Source organism: Podarcis pityusensis, assembly GCF_964106645.2.
Source record: "Podarcis pityusensis genome assembly, chromosome: 6".
NCBI classification, from domain to species: domain Eukaryota; kingdom Metazoa; phylum Chordata; class Lepidosauria; order Squamata; family Lacertidae; genus Podarcis; species Podarcis pityusensis.
The window spans coordinates 14,401,183-14,415,503 of NC_138030.1; the positions used below are offsets into that span (position 1 = coordinate 14,401,183).

The following is a 14,321-nucleotide window of genomic DNA, read 5'->3' on the forward strand; positions in this document are numbered from 1 at the left end:
CGCTTTATTGGCCGAGGGAGTCGGCATACAGATTCCGGGTCATGGCCAGCATGACTAAACCAGAGCAGCGCATGGAAACGCTATTTACCTTCCCGCTGGAACGGTACCTGTTTATCTACTTGCACTTTGACGTGCTTTCGAACTGCTAGGTTGGCAGGAGCTGGGACTGAACAACGGGAGCTCACCCCGTTGCGGGGATTTGAACCGCCGACCCTCTGATCGGCAAGCCCTAGGCTCTGTGGTTTAACCCACAGTGCCACCCGCTTCCTATATTTGGCATTAAATGGAATAAAACTATATTACTATGGATGGTTTTGGGATGCGGGTGACGCTGTGGTCTAAACCACAGAGCCTAGGGCTTGCCACATGACCCAGAAGCTGTACCCTGGCTCCCTCGGCCAGTAAAGCGAGATGAGCGCCGCAACCCCAGAGTCGGCCACGACTGGACCTAATGGTCAGGGGTCCCTTTATCTTTTATGGATGCTTTTAATACTTCATGATGCTTTCTTTGGGATTCTTACAGATTTTATATTCAAACCCCTTTTTCCCCATTTCAGTTGCATTTCTATGCCGCTTTGCACTCAAACGAGTCACCAAGCGGCTAACTTAAATAATAACATCGTAGGGCATCACAACTGCAACATAAGCCATACGAAGTAATAACAAATCATCAGGAAAACAACCACCTTCTATGAAACGCCATTAACAAAGCAACTTTAAGAATAGGCTCAAGCACAAGAAAAACCATAAAGTTCACAAAGCGTCGCAGCGCTCGTAATCCACAAAACAGTATTAGCAACGTTAACAAGCTTAACAACCAAAAACAAACGAAGGTTGTGGGTTTGAGCCCCATGTTGGGCAAAGGATCCCTGCATTGCAGAGGGTTGGACTAGATGAACCTTGGGGTCCCTTCCAATTCTAAAAGTCTTATGAGAAGTGAATAAAGCAGAAATCCCGAAGGTTCAAACAAAGCAGGGTCATATGGAGCAGGGAAAGTCTGGGCAGTTGTTACGATTTATATACTACCCTTCATCGTAAGATTTCGGGGTGGTTCACAGAATAAAATACAGGATAACAGGCAATAAGCTGCTTTTGGGTGCCTATGGCAGTTCCACGCATTTTGGGACATCTCTGTACGCTAAGCCTAGTTAAAAATAGTACTTAGTTCGTGGGCCAGCGTCTGCAGAAAATTCAGAAATAAGGACTCCACACAAACCAGGCACTTCCTTCAGGATCAACCTGACAAATAACCTTATTTTATCAATTCAGTAATGATGTTGGAGTGCAGTGCTGAGAGCTTGCCTCAAGGTGGTGATCTAATTTCACTTGTGTGTTAAGCGAGGAGGTTTAAAGAGGCTGGTTTGGGAGCAGGGAATGTTGCCATGTTGATCCTAGGAAACTGGGGAAGCGAAGCCATCCAGCAAATGGCCAATGTAAATTTTTTTCTGCAACATATAGCTGTGGGTTATATAGCTGTGGGTCTTGAAAGTGCTCTAGCTCATACTCCCTGTTCGTGCAGGAGAATGGCCAACTAGCATGCTTGTCCATTGCCCAATGTGAACCGAGCGTGCAGGTAGGACTTGCAAGTTTTGGTGGCAGACAAGCAGCCAAGGAACCAGTTCCCTTAAAGTAGGTGTGGAGGGACCTTGTTCGACTCGAGAGCCATATTCTCTTCTGGGCAACATTTTTAGGGTCACAACCAGCAAGGGCAAACGCAAAAGTCAGCACAGCAACTAATACAAAGTTTGCTTTTGTACAATATAAATTCCTTTCTAAGTGCGTGCCTTTCTCTGTCCTTTCAGACAAGCAAGGGGGAAAGTTAGAGTTCAAGGGCAGATTCCAGTCAGGCAAAACCACTTGGTGGGTGGCCTAGAGAGTGTGCTGAGGGCCAGATGAAGGAGGTTTTGAGGACCACATTCCACTGCTGGGCCTGAAGCTCACCGCACCCGCCTTGGAGAGAGAAAACTCGAAAACCCACCATTTTAAACATTACATTCACATGGGTGGTGATACCCACCTTAAGTTCCATGCTTACAGAGTTACACCCAGAAATCTTTTTATTATTAATAATCATTTTTATTAAATTTTCAAATTTTACATTTCAAATTAAACATATTTTGTTATACCATATATTCATTGACTTCCCTCCCTCCCCTTCCAAGGTTCATTTAACTTATCCACCATCCCTGCATATTTTAAGATACCCATCTAATTTAATTTTCCTATCTTACATCAGTTCAAAATATGTTATACTGTTGAATTACTTTAATACTGCCAGAGCTTTTAACTCTGCACAATCATTTTCAATATACTTGACAAAAAAAATCCACTATTTAAATACCTGTTCTTGTTCTCTTATTCTGCTTGTTAGGCCTGCTAATTCTGCATATTCTATCATCTTAAGTTTCCAGTCTTCCTTACCAGGGACTTCTTTCACTTTCCATTTTTGGGCTAACAAGATCCAAGCTGCTGTTGTTCCATACATGAATAAGTTCTTCTGACTCCTGGGAACCTCTGTCTGAACAATTCCTAACAGTAATGTCTCTGGGGGTTTTTGAGATAGTTGTTTTAAACATCTTTTTCGTCTCATTGTATATCATTTCCCAATATACTTTAACTTTTTTGCATGTCCACCACATATGGGAAAAGTTCCTTCTACTTCTTTGCATTTCCAACATAAGTCCGATTCCACCTTATACATTTTAGCCAATCTACTTGGAGTTAAATACAATCTATGGATCATTTTCATATAATTTTAGTGTGTAGCATTGCAGTAGATTTCAGATCATGCTTCCAAAGTTTCTTGCAGAGGTTTAAATCTATATTATATCCTATATCCATTGCCCAGTTACACCCAGGAATCTTGGCACAGGAGATAAGTTCGTGGCAGGCTCTGTGATAGATTACGCTTTTAAACGGCTGCCATGGTCAGGCCAGTACAACCCCCTCACAGCGTTCTCTGAATTGTGTAACATCTTGTGGGAGGCATTGCTGTTTTGTACTGGGCAAGCACACTAACCCTAGAAAACTCTTTAACAAGGCAGCAACTCCCAGCAAATGGCACCAGTCCCCTCTGTTTTCTTTTGGGAGCTTTTAAATAGTTGCATTATTGTTTGCGCTCAGCCACTGGAATGAGTGAACTTTGTCTAGCTGTGGGCTGCATATCTATCATTAAACAGTATAGAACACTAACAGTTTCTGGTCCAATATTTTCAACAGGGCATTTTAACAGGTTCCACAGCATTTTGAGCCAGCCTTTCATTGTGAAACAGTTTTTCCTCCTTTCAAACGGCCCTTTTGACTTCTAGTGTTCTCTAAGGGTCATACTCTGCCTTCCTCTTTAGATTTTGTGTCATTTGGGTGGTGAGCACAGCACAGCCTTCCTTGATATTTTGAAGGGCTGGCTCTGATACACTGCTGGACCTGTCTTCCACAACCTGGTACCCTCCAGATGTTTTAGACTTCACCTCCCATCTTCGGCTGTGCTGACTGGGACATGTAGTCCAAAACATCTTTGAGGCCCTGAATTGGAGAAGCCTGTATGAAGCCATAGTTTTTCAGTGGTTTGATTTAATATGGTGTCCAATGATATCCAAACATAGACCAAAACCCATTCCTTGATCCTTGTATGAATGAGATTTGATAGTGAACCGCCAGCCACTTTTGTCTCTGAGGCGAGACAGGTACGCTAATTTCCCTTCAAAGTACATGCCTTGGAGGCCCCAAAAGCACTCTGAGCTGGGATTAGAAACAGCGTAAGAGATGTGGTGGTAGTCCTGGAAAGAAGGGAATAAAAGCTTCTTTACCCGCTTCCCATTCCCTCCAACATAATGCGGCCAAAATCCAATACACTGTCTTTTGGGTCCAAAATCCCTTGTGAGGCACCTGACACGGACAAGATTGTGGGCCCAGAAAAAGCACCTTTTTTGGACACAGAGCCCAAACATGCACATTTTGGGGCACTGTGCGAGATCGTGGACCTGAAGAAATACTTTTTTGGGGGGTGAGATCTCGCCCCAAAATCACACAGGAGCAAGGCACCCAAAATGGCCGCCTTGCTCTTGCAGGAAAAACCAGTTGACGGGTATTCCTTCTGGTAAAGAAACCAGCCAGAAAGCTTTGCGGCAGAATCAATACTTGAACCTAGTCCCACTGCCCCAGTCCTTGTATGGCACTAAACACTACTCCTCAGTGGAAACTTGGACTTTAAAGATTGGCCTGTTCATCAGACTATCCGGCTAAGATGGGCATTTGTGTATGAGAAGAGGCTTGTTGTTCTTTCAGTTTGGGCCACACGAGTTGCATATTCATCTGTAAGCAGCACAGCCTTCGGAGTTTGCAGCGTTCAAAGTTCTTTGGAGAGGAGCTGCAGCTGTGTTTGCCTCGCTTCCTTGTCAGGAAGAGGAGAGCCCGGGCGGCGAGGAGCTGCTCAGCGTTTGGTGCCTTGCCATCCCATCTGGCAGATGGCTGCTCGCTCCAGGAGGTCATGCGTACAGTTCGGCGGACTGTCCTGCCGCTGACAGCTTCTCCCTCTCAACAGCAGCAGGCGAACGAGTCGGAACAATACGTTGCTCTTGCGGCCCGTTGATGAGGGATGACAGGTTGCAAGGGACGAGGCAAAGGTTATTGATGAGAAGATCCCATCCGGATAATTGCTATAATTATATCCCGAGGATTCCGAGACCCATCAGATGCATTTATGCTGTAGCCCTCTGATGATAAACACAGGCCTGACAGAGAACTTCCATACTTGGCCTTCAAAACTTGCAGCGTTCCCCTTTTGTACAAACAAAAGGAAGGACTTTCAGTATTTGCTTTTGGTAATAGCCAAGCTTTGTTCATTTTCTCTCATCTTTCTTTTAGCAAGTGCAAAGAACCTTTTATGCTCTCCTGGAAAAGCAAGCACATGAGATTGGCTGTAGGCCAACTATTAGTCATATGAAAAAGGGAGGCAGGGAGGATACTTAGGAGTTCTCGAGGTTATAGCACTTGAGCAACAAATTGTAAAAACGATCACCCGCAGCAAGAACTTAATAAGAAGGGATGATGAAGAATGCATGTTCTTCCCTTGGGTCACAGCCTAGGTCAAAGGTAAAGGAAAAAGACCCCTGGACGGTTAAGTCCAGTCAAAGGCGACTATGGGATGTGCTCATCTTCACATTCAGGTCGAGGGAGCCAGCATGTGTTTGCAGACAGCTTTCCGGGTCTTGGCCAGCATGACTAACCTGCTTCTGGCGCAACGAAACACTGTGATGGAAGCCAGAGCGCATGGAAACACCGTTTACCTTCCTGCTGAAGTGGCACCTATTTATCTACTTAAGCTGGTATGCTTTCAAACTGATAGGTTGGCAGAAGCTGGGACAGAGCGACGGGAGCTCACCCCGCTGTGCGGATTCGAACCGCCAACCTTCCAATTGGCAAGCCCAAGAGGCTCAATGGTTTACAGCCTGACCTATGGTGGAGCGCACCAGTAGCACAACCACCATATGCACATAAGGTTTTTGAAAATTAAGCATTTGGGCCTAATTTAAGGAGACAGTTTAAGGAGTACTGCAGTGTCCAAGGCCTAATGGCATTCAGCCTTCATTTTTGTCATAAAGACACACTCGATGCCGCGCTCAATTCTGCATAAAATTTGGGGCCCATTCATACTTTCGCTTCATCCATGTTTCGATCAGCATGTGCACCTATTAATCCCCCCTCCATATTCAAGAAATTTTCACGCTGTTCCACGACTGTGCAATAGGTTTCTTGGTAGAAGCTATGATGACCAGCAAGTCAAACTCGGTATGAACAAACTTCTCTTCCGTCCCCCCCCCCCGCCCCTCACTGAGATAGAAACGCCTTCCAGTTCTGTAAAAATGGTTTGCTTTGGTTACTGGAGGGCGGCAGAGAAAGCAACGCTTTGCTTGTGTAGCCTGGCTCTGCATTAAACAAGAACGTGTTCCGCTCTAATACGTGCTGGAATCGTTTGCCTGTCTAGGCATGTTCCTCCTCTAGGAAGACAATGAAGAAGGTCTTAAGAGAACTGTGTATCTCATAACACCATGGGCTGCGACTGGAACATTCAGTAAGATGCTGCCAGAATGTGCTAATAATATATCAAAAGGGCTATTATTGTAGACCTGGAAAATGGTGAAGGGGCTGAAGCAACTCCCTTCTGAAGAAAGGGTATGATGTTTAGGATTTTTCAGTTTAGGGGTGGGAAAGTGTGTAAGAGGGGACATGATAGAAGTAAATGAAATTATGCATAGAACAGTCGGGATAAATTCAGTGCCTCCTTCCGACAACTGCAGCCAAGCTGGTGCCAAACATATTGCTCTTTCCTTTGGACCACATCAGCGATGCGCATCTCCCTCACCTGTCCCCCATCTTGTCCCCAGTCCTCTACCTCTCTTTCAAATCGGAACCAGTAAAGGTGGTGAATGTCCTGTGTGAGTGCCTGGAGGCGGTTGGAGGATGGATGGCGGCTAATGGATTGAAGCTGAATCCTGACAAGACAGAAGTATTGTTTCTGGGGGACAGGGAGCGGGCAGGTGTGGGGGACTCTCTGGTCCTGAATGGGGTAACTGTGCCCCTGAAGGACCAGGTGCACAGCCTGGGAGTCATTTTGGACTCACAGCTGTCCATGGAGGCACAGGTTAAATCCATGTCCAGGGCACTCTTGTCTCCTAAGCACGAGGGAAGAGGCCGTGGGTTTAATCCAAAGACATGGGCAGCTGGCCAGTTTTATACATTGCATAGATAAATTGCATAAAAACTGAGGCTTGTTATTTAAATCCTCAGTTTTCCTACCCAGCAGTCTTCTAAAGTTGCTGCTTAATAATAATTAACTAACTAAATAAATAATAATAATAATAATAATAATAATTTATTATTTCTAATTTATTATTTTTCCAGCCACGCCAGGCAGCTCCCAACAGTTTAAAAGCCCAGGACCTCCATACACACCGCCCAGGCTTGCACCCTAGAGAGGTCATTTGGTGCTGCAAATGCAGTGGAAGCAATGCAGGAGGCAGCAGTTATGACTTACTGAAGATGGGCTTAGGGCGTTCAGTCAGGTGCTGGGACGCAGCCTGTAAGGTTCGTGGCCAAAACACAGTGTTGCTCTTGCAGGAAGCACCATACAGGTGTCTGGGTGTCCTCTTTTCCCCTCCAGGCGCCTCACATACAGGGTGTGAGCTGTGAGCCACAAAGCCTTGGCTTGCACACACACACACACACAATACATTTGCCCCAACCCAATAATCCTGGAAACAGCAGTTTGCTTAGGGTCCCGGGAATTGCAGCTCTGTGAGGGGTGAAGTAAAGTTCCCGGGATTCTTTGGGAGAGCAAATATGCTTTAAATGCATTCCTACTTCCACTGGAATAATAGATCTAGGAGGCAGCCTTCGGAGACAGCATCAGTCCCTCTAAACACACACTGACACCCCAGCCTACGATTGGACAGGAGGCAAATAATGTGAATTATTAAAACACCATATAAGTACAAAGTAGCCTTTGAGTGCCCAAATAAGAAACATATGCAAAATGGGAATGTTTTTGCTAGAATATATTGCACTCCCCCCCCCCCCACACACACCTTCAGGCAACAAAGGGTTAGCACGGCGATCAGCAAAGTGCCCTGCTTTAAGTACGTAGCATTAATTATAGAGAGCGCCCTGAGGATGCATTGAAGCTCTCACCATCGCTGAGCGGTATTTAACACCGAGACATTTTAATCACCGGTTGAGTCGGATGATCCCAAATAAATTGCTGCGTTTGGATGGTGAAATTCAGTATGAGAGTCAGATGGAGTTTGGCAGCCAGTGTTTTAAAAATAAATACTTTTAAATTGCAGGAAATTACTGTAAGCCACTCTTTGGAGTGTGCCTTTGAGGAACATGGTGTGACTTGAGAAGTTCGGCTGCCTGTTTTTGTCTCTTGCAGTTTACGGCTTCCCTCCTCCTGTGCAAAATTTGCAGGTGCACAGATGTGAAGGATCCTATTAGAGAAAGGGTAGAGAGCAAGACTTTGGCATGTGTTGCATTCAGTGAGCAGATGATATACAGTGGCATATTTTCAGCTTTCAATCGTTTTGCCACCAGTCTTAGGAACATAGGAAACTGCTTATAGAGTCAGACCATTGGGCCCATATAGTTCAGCCGAGTCTATACTGCTTGGCAATGGCTCATTAAAGCGAGTGAGAATTTTGGAAATAATAATAAAATAGAACAACATAAAATCCAGTCACTTGCCTTTTACCGTCTTCCCAGCTATATCTGCAATAAAGGATATATTTACCATATTAAAATGTATAATAAAATAATAATAATAATAATAATAATAATAATAATAATAATAATTATTATTATTATTATTATTTATTTATACCCCGCCCATCTGGCTGGGCTTCCCCAGCCACTCTGGGCGGCTTCCAAAAAATATATTAAAATACTGTAATACATCAAACATTAAAAGCTTCCCTAAACAGGGCTGCCTTCAGATGTCTTCTAAAAGTCTGGTAGTTGTTGTTCTCTTTGACATCTGGTGGGAGGGCGTTCCACAGGGCGGGTGCCACTACCGAGAAGGCCCTCTGCCTGGTTCCCTGTAACTTGGCTTCTCGCAGTGAGGAAACCGCCAGAAGGCCCTCGGTGCTGGACCTCAGTGTCCGGGTAGAACAATGGGGGTGGAGATGCTCCTTCAGATATACTGGTAGATCGGCTACTTTAGACCACAGTCTTCAATCCACTTAGATTAGATTAAAACAATGGATCTCAAGATGCTACCTGTTGAAAATTAGATTTATAGGGGCTGGATCAAGGCCTTGTGGGGCTGGGCCCTGAAAGACTCCCCAAAAGGAAGCAACACCTAGAATATTACTATCATTATTCACTGTTATTAGTCTTCTTACCAGTACTTCGCCCCGAGGTCCATGGCAGGTTAGGACAATTTAAAGATACAACATTGAAATCAGTCAAACCAGTAGCTGTCAGTCCTGCATTGCAGGGGGTTTGACTACATGATCATTGGTGGTCCTCCCCCAACCCTACAATTCTGTGATTCTATGAAAAATAGCCATAGCATCGGATTCCCTGGACACTTTTAGGTACCGCCTGATGAGGGCACCATTGCACCAGTGGAACCAAACCATAGTGCCAGAAAGAGAGAGAGAATGAGAATGAGAATGGGGGGAGACATTCTCTTCAGAAGGGATGATTTCCCCACCGGCAACATGGAAACTTATCTTAGTAGTTTGACCTCAGTGGAACTGCAGAGCTTGCTGCCTGTTCTTCATTACTGCAGATCGTCTCAAGTCAAGCCACTGATCTCTCATTTAGGCAAGGCTGAAGGAAGGCAGACCCTGCGCGTCCCCACCAGGACTGTGCTCTTGACAACGGGCAAGATCTTGAAAAGAGAAAGGAAACACTTCAGGGCAGATGGAGATAATCCCTGAAATAGTTCACCTTTCACTCGGAATGGCTCTAAATTGCACAAGTCAGAGTGACAGTGTCCATTTCCTACCCAATCTTCAAGCAAAGGGCCATTCCACACATCACACACAGGGGAAACCTGGTTGCTTCAGTCAGCAGGGGAGCTGCAACCAATATTTTTAAAATATTTTTTATAAAAATATTAATAGGCCGTCCCCTCATGTAAAATATTGAGGAAGTGTCCGACAAAATAAGCAATGCAACACTCAACACCGGAATAAAAACAGTACAAGGTATTCTCATACAAAGGACAGTCTCATCTTGGAAATTTTTAAAGAACTGAATAGGCCTACTGGCAGTAAAAGGCCAAACTTTTAAAAACATATTTCAAGCACTATGATGCCGTTTTAAACAGCCATGGCTTCAACCAAGGAATTCTGGGAGCCGCAGTTTGCTAAGGGTGCTGAGAGTTGTTAAGAGACCCCAGTTCACCTCACAGAGCTAACATTCCTAGAGTGGTTTAACAATCACTCTCTCTTCCCAGGGAATGATGGGAACTGTAAAAAGGTAAAGGGACCCCTGACCATTTGGTCCAGTCGTGACTGACTCTGGGGTTGCGGCGCTCATCTTGCTTTATTGGCCGAGGGAGCCGGTGTACAGCTTCCGGGTCATGTGGCCAGCATGACTAAGCCGCTTCTGGCGAACCAGAGCAGCGCACGGAAATGCCATTTGCCTTCCCGCCGGAGTGGTACCTATTTATCTACTTGCACTTTGATGTGCTTTCAAACTGCTAGGTTGGCAGGAGCAGGGACCGAGCAACGGGAGCTCACCCCGTCGCAGGGATTCGAAGCGCCAACCTTCCGATCAGGAAGTCCTTGGCTCTGTGGTTTAACCCACAGTGCCATTCGCATCCCGTATGGGAACTGTAGTTCAGCCCAAATGTCATAACGTTGCTTGGTAGGGAAGTTGCTCCAGCTCAGGGCCGGCACACCCATGTGGCAATGTGAGGTAACTGCCTCAGGTTACGAGAGCCACAAGGGCAGAATGTATACATACATGCTGAATTTTATTTGTATGCTGCCTTTCCACAGTTCAAGCCAAGGCGACTTGCAATATGGAAAAAAGATACATAACTACAAAAGTAGTCATAAACAATAAATAAAACATAAAATATGCACAACCCAAATGAACAATGTTCATTTCCAACCATTGTTCATTTGGGCTGTGCATATTTTATGTGTGCCAAAATGTCTTGATCCAGCCCTGCGCCAGCTCCTTGGATCGTACCAGTGGCATCTAACCCAGGAAGTTAGCAATGGGCTCAAATGTCATGAAACTCATGAAATGCCATGAATTGCAGTCTGCGACAATGCAACTGAAGTTTATGCAAAGTAAATAAAACCAGCTGAATTTGGTAACAGCAGAGCCTGCTTAGCATTGCTGAGTTAGTTAACACCTGTATTGGGACAGGAAACCATAGTTGGTTTTCATCCCCATATAAACAGAATCAAATATCCTGGTACGTTCTGATTCTACACTTTCATACCACTTCTCCTTTTGAAAACCCCACCTCTGGGGTTCAAGTTTTAATTGCACTGCTATGCTATTTGGCAAAGGGTGGCAGAGAAATTTGATTCAGCTCACATTTAAACCTAAATAATTTGCACTTTCTGAAACAATTCGTGATCCAGACCACAACCATCCTTCCAAATCTATAAATTTTGCAGTGCAGTTCTTTGGCCAAGTAATGTATAGGAGAATGCATATGCTAAGGTCACATGTGCCTGTAAATGCATGGATTTGAGAAAACAGCATACAGGGGAAATTGCTTGCAAAAATACTAGTCAAAACTACAGCTGAATTTGGTAATAACAGAGCCTTCTTAGCATTGCTGAGTTAGTTAGCACCTATACAGTGGTACCTTGGTTCTCAAACTTAATCCGTTCTAGAAGTCTGTTCCAAAACCAAAGCATTCCAAAACCAAGGCGTACTTTCCCATAGAATGTAATGCAAAATGGATTAATCCATTCTAGACTTTTAAAAACAAATCTTCAAACAGCAATTGAACATTAATTTTACTATCTAAAGAGACCATTGATCCATAAAATGAAAGCAATAAACAATGTACTGCAGTCACACAATCAATCAGTAGCTGAACTGGGTTCCACACAGTCACAAAAACAAAACGAAAAAGAGGTGCAAAAACAAAAACGCAAAATAAATAGCAAAAACAGACAGACCTCAGTGTAACACTCAAAACAGAAGGGTGGCACCCAAAATGTAAGGGTGGCACTCAAAATGGAGCATGTTTGGCTTCTGAAAAAAATTCGCAAACCGGAACACTTACTTCCGGGTTTGCAGTGTTTGAGTTCCAGTTTATAGGGACAGGGGATATTACTTTCAGAAATGTGTCTGTTGGGAATTGGAATCTCCCTAATGCACGCTCCTTTGAAATTGAAGGTGATTGACAGGTGAATTGCAACACTCACCTGTCAAAGTTGGCCCGCAGGGGTGGAGAAGGTAATGATTCCCCAGACGGGCCACATCCAGTTGTCACCCCTGCCCTAAACCCTTGTCGTACTTCCCTCCACCTGATGCCACCAAAATGGGGATCATTTCACCCTCTTACCCCAAATTAACCCCCCATGTATGCTCACGCCGCAACCAAATATATTGCCATTCAATGTATTGCATTTATCAGACAGGCTAGAGGTATTCCCTTTGCCCAAAACAGCCCCTTTCTTTCCCAACATTTTTAAAGTCCCTCTCTTTTTCTCTTTCTCCTTGAGATGATATTTTTAGCTCACAGCTAAGGAGGAGCCACTCATGCACAAGGTTTGCCACGGAGGGCAATTCCTAAAAATACTCTGGCAGGTCAGCAAAGGTCAGGTGGAACAGGCAGGGCTTGTTTCAGGCGCTGGCGTGTGAGAAGAGCAGGTCTTTGTTTAATATTCCCCCTGCACAGCCTAAACAGCCTCTCTCTCTCTCTCTCTCTCTCTCTCTCTCTCTCTCTCTCTGTGTGTGTGTGTGTGTGTTTGTGTGTGAAATACATTGCAGAAACTGGAATGTAGAGATGCTTCAAACTAATTCAGATACATTTGGGGCTCTGCTCCTCTTCTTCGCTGGCTGTGGGTGCAAATAGCTCTGGGTGAGGAAGAAAAAGACAGATTCACATTCTTTACTGGAAACCATTTGCACATTGCAGTTGCTCATTTGCATCCTAATTTCCCTAGGCTGCTTAAAGGACTCTTGGAGTATGCTTGTAGTAGCATCTGTGGCGACTGCAAAGGTGCCCCAGAGGTCATAAGAAGGCATTGCAGACTTCCTTTTCCACAGGCAGAAAAGGGAGATCTGCCTTCAGTAGCCCCTTCCCAGCTAACACAAAAAGAAACCTTCCCAGATGGTAGGAATGGTTTGTTAATGGTTCCCGCCAACACACGTTAACTTTTAGATTTTTCAGCTCCCTGGGGGAAGGACCTGTCTTCTCATACTTTGTAAAATACCATGCAAATTGATAGTATTGCGCCGCTGCCGCAAAACTTGGCTTAGAAGACATTTAATAAAATTGAATAATAATACAATTGGTATTACAGGTGCAGTCATGAAATTAAAAGACGCCTGCTTCTTGGGAGAAAAGCAATAACAAACCTAGACAGCATCCTAAAAAGCAGAGACATCACCTTGCCAACAAAGGTCCGTATAGTTAAAGTCATGGTTTTCCCAGTAGTGATGTATGGAAATGAGAGCTGGACCATAAAGAAGGCTGATCGCCGAAGAATTGATGCTTTTGAATTCTGGTGCTGGAGGAGACTCTTGAGAGTCCCATGGACTGCAAGAAGATCAAACCTATTGAGAATAGAAGACTCCCTGGAAAAGACCCTGATGTTGGAAAAGATGGAGGGCACAAGGAGAAGGGGACGACAGAGGACGAGATGGTTGGATAGTGTTCTCGAAGCTACCAGCATGAGTTTGACCAAACTGTGGGAGGCAGTGGAAGACAGGAGTGTCTGGCGTGCTCTGGTCCATGGGATCACGAAGAGTCGGACACGACTAAATGACTAAAGAACAACAACAAAATTACAGGTGGTCTCTTCCAACTCTATGATTCTATGATTCTATGATTCTAGGTGCAACAGACAGGTGTTTTGAAAATCCAGCTGTGTCAGACACATTGACAGTACATATAAAGCACTCATAGACTATGTTAAGAATACAAGAGAATCTTGGGAGCTGTAGTTGTTGTAGGGTCCGTGAGGTTAGCACCCTTATCAAACTACAATTCCCAGGATTCTTTGCAGGAGGCCTTGACTGTTAAAAGTGGCAAAAGAGTGATTTCAAGGTATAGTATGGTTATGACATCTAATCCCAAGGGTTCTGTGGCTCAGGACGGACTTTCCAAACCTCTCCTGGCCAGACAGCTAACAAAAACACAGGATTCTTTCCAAGGGCGCTGGCCACAGTCAGCTTGCACGAAAGGAACTACGACAAAATAAAACTAAAAGCAAAGTGGGGGAAACTTGCAAACAGTAACTTATTAATGAAGGCACAGGTGCTTTTCAGATGCTATCAGTGCTTATTGCAAAAAGAAGAAGTTAAAAAAAGAAAAGACAATAACAACTGAGCCATTTGCTAATCCCTCTCTGTTGTTACTTAAAAGGAACTTTGGTATAAAGTAGCAATTTCCCTATCATTTGAATGGCAGTTGCAACAACCCACCGATGTGAGCATTATGATGTGCAATTACTAAAGCCAAGCCAGCAAGCCTATTCAAATTCCACTGCTCTCACCCCGACTTAGAATGTGACTCGTTGCTGAGCTTTTGCTAGTTGCAGGTTCAGTTATTTGGCTGTACAGTGGTACCTCGGGCTAAGTACTTAATTCGTTCCAGAGGTCCATACTTAACCTGA

The 14,321-nt window shown here is 44.5% G+C and overlaps 1 long non-coding RNA gene across 1 annotated transcript; it reads right to left on the reverse strand.

The window, feature by feature from the left end:
- Positions 1-7,538: 7,538 nt before the first annotated feature.
- Positions 7,539-8,273, reverse strand: LOC308479157. The gene is made up of 2 exons (XR_013987514.1): positions 8,239-8,273; positions 7,539-7,985 (listed from the first exon to the last, which is right to left on the reverse strand). It is a non-coding gene; the product is annotated as an uncharacterized lncRNA (long non-coding RNA).
- Positions 8,274-14,321: the final 6,048 nt, after the last annotated feature.